Below are 13,232 nucleotides of genomic sequence, written 5' to 3'. Positions count from 1 at the left end.
CAGAACGTGGGACTACTCTTGAGACGCTGGAGCGGGCAAGGGCCTCATCTTGCAATGACGGGGGAACCACGTGGTTTTTCTCAAGTTGAGGCGGAATTCTCGAATTACTCCTGGGAATTCAGGCTTCCTCTTGTGTTGGCCCAGGGAGGTCCAATCTTCCATTCGGGTTGCGAGGGAAAGCTGGGGAGTGCTCTCGAGTTACTGCAGGGCAAAAGCGACCTCATCTAGCCTTGTGTTCAGGACCCAATGATCCTCTCCAAGGGTGACAGGGATCTCGGGTTTGCATTACAGACTCACCCGGGGAGTTAGGCCTCGTCTCGATGGGAAGCAAAGGACTCGGCTATCCTCTCGAGTTGCGACGCGTATCTCTTGGAGCCCACTGAGTGGTCTAAAGGGAGTCAACCCTCCTCTTCAGTTTGGAGAGAGGACTCGGGATTGCTCTCCAGGCCATGCAGGAAAAGAAGGCCCACGTCTCGAGATGACGGGGGCGTCTCGTGGGTTTTCTCGAGCTGCGGCGCCAGTGTGGGGTTTCTCACGAGGTACGACGGGGAGTTCAGGTAGCCTCTCGTGTGGCAACAGGGAAGTCAGGTCTCCATGGGCGGGGCAAGGGGGAGCGCGTCATTGCTCTCAAGTCAGGGTAGGGGAATCGGGCCTCATGACGGGTTGAAAAAGAACTCTCGATGTCTTTCTAGGGTTGCGGCAGGAAACCCTGGGTTCCCTTGACTTGTGCCGGTGACCTCAGGGAGCGTCTCAGGGTGCCTCTGAGAAGTCAGGGATACTGTGGATTTGGGAGAGGCCTCTCGGGCCTCCTCTGGGTTTGGTGCAATGGAAGTGGGCCTCATCTCGAGTTGAGGCAGGAACCTCAGGGTTCTGCTCCTGACTTCCTGGAGGCCGGATCTGACTCAGATCGCAGGGTCCCTGTTGAGTTTGCTCAGGAGTGTCAGGTCTCGTGTTCTGCGGAGGAATGGAACTCCGCTTACATCTCAAGTTGTTCAAGGATAACACCACTTTTCGTGATGTGTGTGGAACCTGCGGGTTTTTCGGAGATGCACGGGGGCGTCAGTGCTCCTTCCTGTTGTGCCTTCATCCACAGGGTTGCCTTCGAAGAGGTGTCCGGGCATCGTGTTCTCCTCAAGTGCGGACCGGGAAATTGGGGTCTTTCAGCATGTTGCACCACCCACGAGGCTACGTCTCGAATTTTCTCGTGAGACCGGCCTCATCCTGAGGCGCGCAGGAAAGTCCGGGAACCCTTTCCAAACAAAGCAGGGGAATCGACCCTACTTTCGGGATCAGGAGGAGAGAAAGGGCTCAGATGAAGTAGTGCCGGGAACCTCGGTGCTCTCCTTGAGTGAAAGTCGGGTAACTTTTCTGGTTGCATCAAGGGTGCCAAGTACCGTTTCGCACTTCAAGACGGAACCTGGGACTTCTCTTGAGATGCTGTAGTGGGCAAGTGCCTCATCTAGCGCTGACGGGGGACCCACGTGTTTTTTCTCGAGTTGCGGCAGGATTCTTGAGTTACGATGGGGAATACAGGTTTCCTCTTGTGTTGGCCCAGGGAAGTCCAATCTTCCATTCGAGTTGCAAGTGAGAGCTGGAGATTGCTCTCGAGTCACTGCAGGGCAAAATAGAGCTCATCTAGGTTTGTGTCCAGGACCGAGTTTTTCTCTCCAGGGGCGACAGGGATCTCGGGGTTGCATTCCAGACTCACCCGGGGAGTCAGGCCTCGTCTCGAAGGGAATGAATGGACTCCGCTCTCCTCTCGAGTCGCGACGGGTATCCCTTGGAGCCCAAGCGTGGCCTAAATGGAGTTAAGCCTCCTGTGGAGTTTGGAGAGAGGACTCGGGATTGCTCTCTAGGCCATGCAGGAAAAGAAGGCCCTCATCTCGCGATGACGGGGGCGTCTCGTGGGTTTTCTCAAGGTGCAGTGCCTGGTTGGGGTTTCTCACGAGATAGGACGGGGAGCTCAGGGAGACTCCTGTGGTGCCACGGAAGTCAGGTCTCCATGGACGTGGCGTGGGGGAGCGCCTCATTGCTCTCGAGTCATGGTAGGGGAATCAAGCCTCAAGACGCTTCGAAGAAGAACTCTCGAGGTCTTTCTCGGGGTGTGGCAGGAAACCCTGGGTTCCCTCGACTTGTGCCCATGACCTCAGGGAGCTTAGCGGGGTTCCTCTGAGAAGTCAGGGATACTGTGGAGTTGAGAGGGGCTTCTCGGGACATCACAGGGACTGGTGCAATTGAAGAGGACCTAATCTCGGATTGAGGCAGTAACGTCAGGGTTCCTCTCCATTTCTGACTCGGATAGCAGGGTCCCTGCAGAGTTGGGACAGGAGAGTCAGACCTCGTCTTGTGTGGAGTAATGGAACTCCGCTTGCCTCTCGAGTTGTTCACGGGATGACAGGCCACCTGTCGAGTTGTATGTGGAACCTGCGGTTTTGGGGGACGATGCACAGGGGTGTCAGTGCCCCTTCGTGTTGTGCCTTCATCCACAGGGTTACCTTCGAAGAGGTGACCGAGCATCGGGATCTTATCAATAGCAGACCAGGAAATCGGGGTCTTTCGGCATGTGGCACAACCCACGAGGCTACGTCTCGACTTCCCTCGTGAGACTGGCCTCATCCTGAGGTTCGCCGGGAAGTCTGGGAACCCCTTCCAGACAAAGCAGGGGAATCGACCCTCCTGTCGCCATCAGGAGGGGAGAAGAGGCTCAGCTGAAGCGGTGCTGGGAACCTCCATGTTCTCCTCGAGTGAGACCGGGGTGTCAGGGAAATTTGGGGGTCGCATCAAGGGTGCCAAGTACCGTTTCACACTTCAAGACGGAACATGGGACTTCCCTGGAGACGCTATAGCTGACAGGGGCCTCATATTTCGATGACGGAGGAGCCACGTTGTTTTTCTCCAGTTGCCGCGGGATTCTCGAATTACAATGGGGAATACAGGCTTCCTCTTGTGTTGGCCCAGGGAAGTCCAATCATCCATTCGAGTTGCGAGGGAGAGCTGGGGATTGCACTTGAGTCAATGCAGGACAAAAAAGACCTCATTTAGGCTTGTGTCCAGGACCGAGGTTTCCTCTACAGGGGCAACACGGATCTCGGGATCCCATTCCAGACTCACCCAAGTAGTCAGGCCTCGGCTCGAGGGGAAGCAACGGACTCTGCTCTCCTCTAGAGTAGCGACGTGTATCTCTTGGAGGCTACTGAGTGGCCTAAAGGGAGTCAGGCCTCCAGTGGAGTTTGGAGAGTGGACTCGGGATTGCTCTCTAGGTCATGTAGGAAAAGAAGGCCCTCATCTTACGATGATGGGGGCGTCTCGTGAGTTTTCTCGAGCGGCGGTGCCAGCCTGGGGTTTTCATAAGGTAGGACGGGGAGCACAGGGAGCCTCTCGTGTGGCGCCAGGGAAGTTAGGTTTCAATGGGCGTGGCGAGGGGAATGCGTCATTGCTCTCCAGTCATGGTAGGGTATCGGGCCTCAAGACGCGGTAAAGAAGGATTCTCAAGGTCTTTCTCAGAATGCAGCAGGAAACCCTGGGTTCACTCTACTTGTGCCAGTGACCGCAGAGAGCTTCTGAGGGTGCCTCTGAGAATCAGGGATACTGTGGAGTTTTAGGGGCCTCTCGGGACTCCACTGGGTATGGCGCAATGGAAGAGGGCCTCATTTCGAGTTGATGCAGGAACGTCAGGTTTCATCTACATTTCTGACTCCGATCGCACGGTCCCTGCAGAGTTGGGAAAGGAGAGTCAGGCCTTCTCTTGTGTGGAGGAACGGAACTCCGCATGCCTCTCTAGTTCTTCAAGGGATGACAGGACACTTGTCGATCTGTGTTTGGAATCTGCGTGTTTTTCCGTACTATGCATGGGGATGTCAGTACCCCTTCGTGTTGTGCATTCATCCACAGGTTTGCTTTCGAAGAGGTGTGTTGGCATCGGGTTCTTATTAAGAGCGGACTGGGAAATCGGGGTCTTTCCGCATGTGGCACCACCCACCAGGCTACGTCTCGAATTTCCTAGTGAGACCGGCCTCATCCTGAGGTGCGCCGGGAAGGTCGGAAGCCCTTGCAGACAAAGCAGGGGAATCGACCCTCCTGTCTCGATCAGGAGGGGAGAAGGGGCACAGATGAGGTGATGCCGGGAACCTCGGTGTTCCCCTCCAGTGAGACCAGTGTGTTGGGGAACTTTTGGGGTCGCATCAAAGGTGCCAAGTACCGTATCGCACTTCAAGATGGAACGTAAGACTTCTTTTGAGACGCTGTAGCGGCAATGGCCGCATCTTGCGATGAAGAGGGAACGACGTGGTTTTTCTCGAGTTGTGGCGGGATTCTTGAGTTACAACGGGAAATTCAGGCTTCCTCTTCTGTTGGCCCGGGGAAGTCCAGTCTTCCATTCGAGTTGCGAGGGAGAGTTGGGGATTGCTCTCGAGTCACTGCAGGAAAAAAGAGACCTCATCTAGGCTTGTGTCCAGGACCTAATGTTTCTCTCCAGGGGCGACAGGGATCTCCGGTTCACATATCAGACACACCCGAGGAGTCAGGCCTCGCCTCGAGGGGAAGGAAAAGACTCCGCTCTCCTCTCGAGTCGCGACGGGTGTGTCTTGGAGTCCACTGAGTGACCAAAAGGGAGTCAAGCCTACTGTGGAGTTTGGAGAGAGGACTCGGGATTGCTCTCCAGGCCATGCTAGAAAAGAAGGCCGTCATCTCGCGAAAATGGGGGCGTCTCGTGGGTTTTCTCTATCTGTGGCGCCAGTGTTTGGTTTCTCACGAGGTATGACGGGGAGCTCAGAGAGCCTCTCGTGTGGCGCCAGGGAAGTCAGGGCTTCATGAGTGTAGCAGAGGGAGCGCGTCATTGCCCTCGAGTCATGGTAGGGGAATCAGGCCTCAAAATGCGTTGAAGAAGGACTCTTGAGTTCTTTCTATGGTGGCGGCAGTAAACCCTGGGCTCACTCGAATTGTGCTGGTGACCTCAGGGAGCTTCTCAGGGTGCCTCTGAGAAGTCAGGGATACTGTGGAGCTGGGACGCGTCTCTCGGGACTCCACTGGGTTTCGTGCAATGGAAGAGGTCCTAATCTCGAGTGGAGGCAGGAACCTCAGCGTTCCTCTCGTGACTTCACTGGCGCTGGTCTGATTCGGATCGCAAAGTCCCTGCAGAGTTGGGACAGGAGAGTCAGGCATCGTCTTGTGTAGAGGAATGAAACCCCACTTGCCTCTCGAGTTCTTCAGGGGTGACAAGCCACTTGTTGAGCTGTATGTGGAACCTGCGGGTTTTTCCGGACGATGCACGAGGGTGTCAGTGCCCCTTTGTGTTGTGCCTTCATCCACAGGGTTGCCTTCGAAGAGGTGTCCAGGCATCGGGTTCTTATCAAGAGCGTACCGGGAAATCATAGTCTTTTGGCATGTGGTACCACCCGCGAGCTACGTCTCGAATTTCCTCATGAGACTGGCCTCATCCTGAAGTGCCCCGTGAAGGTCGGGAACCCCTTACAAACAAAGCAGGGGAAGTGACCCTCCTATCACGAACAGGAGGGGAGAAGGGGCTCAGATAAACTGGTGCCGGGAACCTCGGTGTTCACCTCGAGTGAGACCGATATTTCGGGGAACTTTTGGGGTCACATCAAGGGTGTCAAGTATCGTTTTGCACTTCAAGACGGAACGTGGGACTTTTCTTCAGAAGTTGTAGCGGGCAAGGGCCTCATCTTGTGATGACGAGGGAACCAAGTGCTTTTTCTCGAGTTGCGGCGGGATTCTTGAGTTACGAAGGGGAATTCAGGCTTCCTCTTGTGTTGGCCCAGGGAAGTCCAATCTTCCATTCGAGTTGTCAGGGAGAGCGGGGGATTGCTCTCGAGTTACAGAAGGGCAAAAGAGACCTCATCTAGGCTTGTTTCCAGGACCTAATGTTCCTCTCCAGGGGAGACAGGGATCTCGGGGTTGCATTCCAGACCCACCTGGTGAGTCAGGCCTTGTCTCGAGGGGAAGCAAAGGACTCAATTCTCCTCTCGAGTCGCGACGGGTATCTCTTGGACCCCACTAAGTGGCCTAAAGGGAGTCAAGCCTCCTGTGGAGTTTGGAAAGAGGATTCGGGATTCCTCTCCAGGCCATGCAGGAAAAGAAGGCCCTCATCTCGCGATGACAGGGGCGTATGGTGAGTTTTCTCAAGCTGCGGCGTCAGTGTGGGGTTTCTCACGAGGTACGACAGGGAGCTCAGGGAGCCTCTCTTATGGCGCCAGGGAAGTCAGGTCTCCATGTGCGTGGCGAGGGGGTGCGTGTCATTTCTATAGAGCCATGGAAGCAGATTCGGGCTTCAAGACACGTTGAAGTAGGACTCTCGAGGTCTTTTTCCCATTGTGGCAGGAAACCCTGGGTTCCCTCGACATGTGCCGGTGACCTCATGGAGCTTCTCCGGGTGCCTCTGAGAAGTCAGGGGTACTGTGGAGTTGGGAGGGGCCTCTCTGGACTCCACTGGGTTTGGTGCAATGGATGAGAGCCTCATCTCGAGTGGAGGCAGGAACCTCATGTTTCCTCTCCTGGGTTTCCTGTCGCCGGTACTGACTCGGATCGCAGTTTCCCTGCAGAGTTGGTACAGAAAATCAGGTCTCGTCTTGTGTGGAGGAATGGAACTCCACTTGCCTCTCGAGTTGTTCACGGGGTGACAGACCACTTGTTGAACAGTGTTTGTAACCTGCGGGTTTTTCTGGACGATGCACGGGGGTGTCAGTGCCCCTTCGTGTTGTGCTTTCATCCACAGGCTTTCCTTCGTAAAGGTGTCAGGGCATCGCGTTCTTATCAAGAGTAGACCGGGAAATCGGGGTCTTTCGGCTTGTGGCACCACCCACGAGGCTACGTCTCGAATTTCCTCGTGAGACCTGCCTCATCCTTAGGCGTGCTGGAAAGGTCGGGAACCCCTTCCAGACATAGCAGGGGAATCGACACTCCTGTCGCGATCACGAGGGGAGAAGGAGCTCAAATGAAGTGGTTCCGGGAACCTCGGTGTTCCTTTCGAGTGAGACCGGTATGTCGGGGAATTTTGAGATTGCATCAAGGGTGCCAAGTACCGTTTCGCACTTCAAGACAGAACGTGGGACTTCTCTTGAGTCGCTGTAGCGGGCAAGGTCCTCATCTAGCGCTGATGGGGGAACCACGTGGATTTTCTCGAGTTTCGGCGGGATTCTCGAGTTACGATGTCGAATTCAGGCTTCCAATTGTATTGGCCCAGGGAAGTCCAATCTTCCATTCGATTTGCGAGGGAGAGCTGGCGACTGCTCTCTAGTAACTGCAGTGCAAAATAGACCTCATCTAGGCTTGTGTCCAGGACCGAGTTTTCCTCTCCAGGTGTGACAGGAACTCGGGGTTGCATTCCAGACTCACACGGGGAGTCAGGCCTTGTCTCAAGGGGAAGCAAAGGACTCTGCTCTCCTTTCAGGTCCTGACAGGTATCTCTTGGAGCCAACTGAGAGGCCTAAAGAGAGTCAAGCCTCCTGTGGAGTCTGGAGAGAGGACTCGGTTTTGCTCTCCATGCCAGGCAGGAAACAAGTCCCTCATCTCGTGATGACGGGGGCGTATCGTGGGTTTTCTCGAGCTGCGGTGCCTGAATGGGGTTTCCGAAGAGGTACGACGGGGAGCTCAGGGAGACTCTCTTCAGGAGTCAGGGAAGTCAGGTCTCCATGCGCATGGCGATGGGGAGCGGGTCTTTGCTCTCGAGTCATGGTAGGGGAATTGGGCCTCAAGACGCGCCGAAGGACTCTCAAGGTCTTTCTCGGGTCGCAGCAGGAAACCCTGGGTTCCCTGGACTTGAGCCGGTGACCTCAGGTAGATTCTCAAGGTGCCTCTAGGAATTCAGGAATACTGTGGAGTTGGGAGGGGCCTCTCGCGACTCATCTGGGTTTGGTGCAATGGAAGAGGGCCTAACCTCGAGGGGAGACAGGACCCTCAGGTTTTCTCTCCGTTTCGGACTCCGACCGCAGGGTCCCTGCAGAGTTGGGACAGGAGAGTCAGGCCTCGTCTTGTCTGAGGAAGGGAACCCCGCTGGCCTCTCGAGTTGCTCAGGGGATCTCAGGCCCTCGTCAAGCTCTGTGTGGAACCCGCGGGTCTTTGCGGACGATGCACGGGGGTGGCAGTGCCCCTTCGTGTTGTGCCTTCACCCACAGGGTTGCCTTCGAAGAGGGGTCCGGGCCTCGGGTCCTTCTCAAGAGCGGACCGGGGAATCGGGGGCGTTCGGCATGTGGCCCCACCCACGTGGCTCGTCTCGAATTTCCTCGTGAGACCGGCCTCATGCTGAGGTGCGCCGGGAAGGCCGGGAACCCCTTCAAGACCACGCAGGGGAATCGCCTCTCCTGTCGCGATCAGGAGGGGAGAAGAGGCTCAGAGGAAGCGGTGCCGGGACCCTCGGTGTTCCCCTCGAAGGAACCCGGCGTGGCGGGGAACTTTTGGGGGTCAGAGGAAGGCTGTCAGGGACCGTTTCGCTCTTCAGGGCGGAAAAGGGGACTTCCCTTGAGACACCGTCGCGGGCAAGGGCCTCATCTTGCCAAGCGGTGGGAACCACGTGGTTTTTCTCGAGTTGCGGCGGGATTCTCGAGTTACGACGGGGATCTCAGGCTTCCTCTTGGGTTGGCCCTGTGAAGCCCAATCTTCCCCTCGAGTTGCGAGGGAAAGCTGGGGGTTGCGCTCGGGTCACTGCAGGGCCAAAGAGACCTCACCTAGGCGTGTGTCCGGGACCTAATATTCCTCTCCAGGGAAGGCAGGGATCTCGGGGTTGCATTCCAGGCTCCCCCGGGGAGTCAGGCCTCGTCTCGAGGGGAAGCCAAGGACTCCGCTCTCCTCTCGAGTCGCGACGCGGGTCTCTTGGAGCCCCCTGAGCGGCCTCAAGGGAGTCCAGCCTCCTCTTCCGTTTGGAGAGAGGACCCGGGATTGCTCTCCAGGCCATGCAGGGAAAGAAGGCCCTCAGCTCGCGAGGACGGGGGCGTCTCAGGGGTTTCCTCGAGCTGCGGCGCCCGTGGGGGTTTTCTCCCGAGGCACGACGAGGATCTCAGGGAGCCTCTCGTGCGGCGCCAGGGAATTCAGGTCTCCATGCGCGTGGCGAGGGGGAGCGCGTCATGGCTCTCGAGTCACGGGAGGGGACTAGGGCCTCGAGACGCATTGAAGAAGGACTCTCGAGGTCTTTCTCGGGGGGCGGCGGGAAACCCTCGTTTCCCTCGCCTTCTGCCGGGGACCTTAGGGAACTTCCCAGGGTGCCTCTGAGAGGCGAGGGATCCTGTGGAGGTGGCGGGGCCCCTCGGGACTCCGCTGGGTCTGGCGCAACGGAAGAGGGCCTCACCTCTAGGGGAGGCAGAAACCTCAGGCTTCCTCTCCGTTTTGGACTCCGACCGCAGGGTCCCTGCAGAGTTGGGACAGGAGAGTCAGGCCTCGTCTTGTCCGAGGAAGGGAACCCCGCTGGCCTCTCGAGTTGCTCAGGGGGTCTCAGGGCCCTCGTCGAGCTGTGTGTGGAACCCGCGGGTCTTTGTGGACGATGCACGGGGGTGGCAGTGCCCCTTCGTGTTGTGCCTTCACCCACAGGGTTGCCTTCGAAGAGGGTCCGGGCCTCGGGTCCTTCTCAAGAGCGGACCGGGGAATCGGGGGCGTTCGGCATGTGGCCCCACCCACGTGGCTCGTCTCGAATTTCCTCGTGAGACCGGCCTCATCCTGAGGTGCGCCGGGAAGGCCGGGAACCCCTTCCAGACCACGCAGGGGAATCGCCTCTCCTGTCGCGATCAGGAGGGGAGAAGGCTCTCAGAGGAAGCGGTGCCGGGACCCTCGGTGTTCCCCTCGGGGGAACCCGGCGTGTCCGGGAACTCTTGGGGGTCGCAGGAAGGCTGTCAGGGACCGTTTCGCCCTTCAAGGCGGAACAGGGGACATCCCTTGAGACGCCGTCGCGGGCAAGGGCCTCATCTTGCCAAGAGGTGGGAACCACGTGGTTTTTCTCGAGTTGCGGCGGCATTCTCGAGTTACGACGGGCATCTCAGCCTTCCCCTTGGGTTGGCCCTGGGAAGCCCAATCTTCCCCTCGGGTTGCGAGGGAAAGCTGGGGGTTGCGCTCGAGTCACTGCAGGGCCGAAGAGACCTCACCTAAGCGAGTGTCTGGGACCTAATTTTCCTCTCCAGGGAAGGCAGGGACGTCGGGGTTGCATTCCAGGCTCTCCCGGGGAGCCAGGCCTCGTCTCGAGGGGAAGCCAAGGACTCCGCTCTCCTCTCGAGTCGCGACGCGGGTTTCTTGGAGCTCCCTGAGCGGCCTCAAGAGAGTCCAGCCTCCTCTTCCGTTTGGAGAGAGAACCCGGGATTGCTCTCCAGGCCATGCAGGAAAAGAAGGCCCTCAGCTCGCGAGGACGGGGGCGTCTCAGGGGTTTCCTCGAGCTGCGGCGCCCGTGGGGGTTTTCTCCCGAGGCACGACTAGGATCTCAGGGAGCCTCTCGTGCGGCGCCAGGGAAGTCAGGTCTCCATGCGCGTGGCGAGGGGGAGCGCGTCCTGGCTCTCGAGTCACAGGAGGGGACTAGGGCCTCGAGACGCGTTGAAGAAGGACTCTCGAGGTCTTTCTCGGGGGGCGGCGGGAAACCCTCGTTTCCGTCGCCTTCTGCCGGGGACCTTAGGGAACTTCCCAGGGTGCCTCTGAGAGGCGAGGGATCCTGTGGAGGTGGCGGGGCCCCTCGGGACTCCCCTGGGTCTGGCGCAAAGGAATAGGGCCTCACCTCGAGGGGAGGCAGGAACCTCAGGCTTCCTCTCCGTTTCGGACTCCGCCCGCAGGGTCCCTGCAGAGTTGGGACAGGAGAGTCAGGCCTCGTCTTGTCTGAGGAAGGGAACCCCGCTGGCCTCTCGATTTGCTCAGGGGGTCTCAGGGCCCTCGTCGAGCTGTGTGTGGAACCCGCGGGTCTTTGCGGACGATGCACGGGGGTGGCAGTGCCCCTTCGTGTTGTGCCTTCCCCCACAGGGTTGCCTTCGAAGAGGGGTCCGGGCCTCGGGTCCTTCTCAAGGGCGGACCGGGGAATCGGGGGCGTTCGGCATGTGGCCCCACCCACGTGGCTCGTCTCGAATTTCCTCGTGAGACCGGCCTCATCCTGAGGTGCGCCGGGAAGGCCGGGAACCCCTTCCAGACCATGCAGGGGAATCGCCTCTCCTTTCGCGATCATGAGGAGAGAAGGGGCTCAGAGGAAGCGGTGCCGGGACCCTCGGTGTTCCCCTCGGGGGAACCCGGCGTGTTGGGGCACTTTTGGGGGTCGTAGGAAGGCTGTCAGGGATCGTTTCGCCCTTCAGGGCGGAACAGGGGACTTCCCTTGAGACGCCGTGGCGGGAAACGGCCTCATCTTGCCAAGAGGTGGGAACCACGTGGTTTTTCTCGAGTTGCGGCGGGATTCTCGAGTTACGACGGGGATCTCAGCCTTCCCCTTGGGTTGACCCTGGGAAGCCGAAACTTCCCCTCGGGTTGCGAGGGAAAGCTGGGGGTTGCACTCGAGTCACTGCAGGGCCGAAGAGACCTCACCTAAGCGTGTGTCTGGGACCTAATTTTCCTCTTCAGGGAAGGCAGGGATGTCGGGGTTGCATTCCAGGCTCCCCCGGGGAGCCAGGCCTCGTCTCGAGGGGAAGCCAAGGACCCCGCTCTCCTCTCGAGTCGCGACGCGGGTTTCTTGGAGCTCCCTGAGCGGCCTCAAGGGAGTCCAGCCTCCTCTTCCGTTTGGAGAGAGGACCCGGGATTGCTCTCCAGTCCATGCAGGAAAAGAAGGCCCTCAGCTCGCGAGGACGGGGGCGTCTCAGGGGTTTCCTCGAGCTGCGGCGCCCGTGGGGGTTTTCTCCCGAGGCACGACTAGGATCTCAGGGAGCCTCTCGTGCGGCGCCAGGGAAGTCAGGTCTCCATGCGCGTGGCGAGGGGGAGCGCGTCCTGGCTCTCGAGTCACGGGAGGGGACTAGGGCCTCGAGACGCGTTGAAGAAGGACTCTCGAGGTCTTTCTCGGGGGGCGGCGGGAAACCCTCGTTTCCGTCGCCTTCTGCCGGGGACCTTAGGGAACTTTCCAGGGTGCCTCTGAGAGGCGAGGGATCCTGTGGAGGTGGCGGGGCCCCTCGGGACTCCCCTGGGTCTGGCGCAAAGGAAGAGGGCCTCACCTCGAGGGGAGGCAGGAACCTCAGGCTTCCTCTCCGTTTCGGACTCCGACCGCAAGGTCCCTGCAGAGTTGGGACAGGAGAGTCAGGCCTCGTCTTGTCTGAGGAAGGGAACCCCGCTGGCCTCTCGATTTGCTCAGGGGGTCTCAGGGCCCTCATCGAGCTGTGTGTGGAACCCGCGGGTCTTTGCGGACGATGCACGGGGGTGGCAGTGCCCCTTCATGTTGTGCCTTCACCCACAGGGTTGCCTTCGAAGAGGGGTCCGGGCCTCGGGTCCTTCTCAAGGGCGGACCGGGGAATCGGGGGCGTTCGGCATGTGGCCCCACCCACGTGGCCCGTCTCGAATTTCCTCGTGAGACCGGCCTCATCCTGAGGTGCGCCGGGAAGGCCGGGAACCCCTTCCAGACCACGCAGGGGAATCGCCTCTCCTGTCGCGATTAGGAGGGGAGAAGGGGCTCAGAGGAAGCGGTGCCGGGACCCTCGGTGTTCCCCTCGGGGGAACCCGGTGTGTTGGGGCACTTTTGGGGGTCGTAGGAAGGCTGTCAGGGATCGTTTCGCACTTCAGTGTGGAACAGGGGACTTCCCTTGAGACGCCGTGGCGGGAAACGGCCTCATCTTGCCAAGAGGTGGGAACCACGTGGTTTTTCTCGAGTTGCGGCGGCATTCTCGAGTTACGACGGGGATCTCAGCCTTCCCCTTGGGTTGACCCTGGGAAGCCGAATCTTCCCCTCGGGTTGCGAGGGAAAGCTGGGGGTTGCACTCGAGTCACTGCAGGGCCGAAGAGACCTCACCTAGGCGTGTGTCCGGGACCTAATATTCCTCTCCAGGGAAGGCAGGGATGTCGGGGTTGCATTACAGGCTCCCCCGGGGAGTCAGGCCTCGTCTCGAGGGGAAGCCAAGGACTCCGCTCTCCTCTCGAGTCGCGACGCGGTCTCTTGGAGCCCCCTGAGCGGCCTCAAGGGAGTCCAGCCTCCTCTTCCGTTTGGAGAGAGGACCCGGGATTGCTGTCCAGGCCATGCAGGAAAAGAAGGCCCTCAGCTCGCGAGAATGGGTGCGTCTCATGGGTTTCCTCCAGCTGCGGCGCCCGTGGGGGTTTTCTCCCGAGCACGACGAGGATCTCAGGGAGCCTCT

Source organism: Bubalus kerabau, chromosome 13 (assembly GCF_029407905.1).
Source record: "Bubalus kerabau isolate K-KA32 ecotype Philippines breed swamp buffalo chromosome 13, PCC_UOA_SB_1v2, whole genome shotgun sequence".
NCBI classification, from domain to species: Eukaryota; Metazoa; Chordata; class Mammalia; order Artiodactyla; family Bovidae; genus Bubalus; species Bubalus kerabau.
This window is presented reverse-complemented; position numbering follows the sequence as displayed.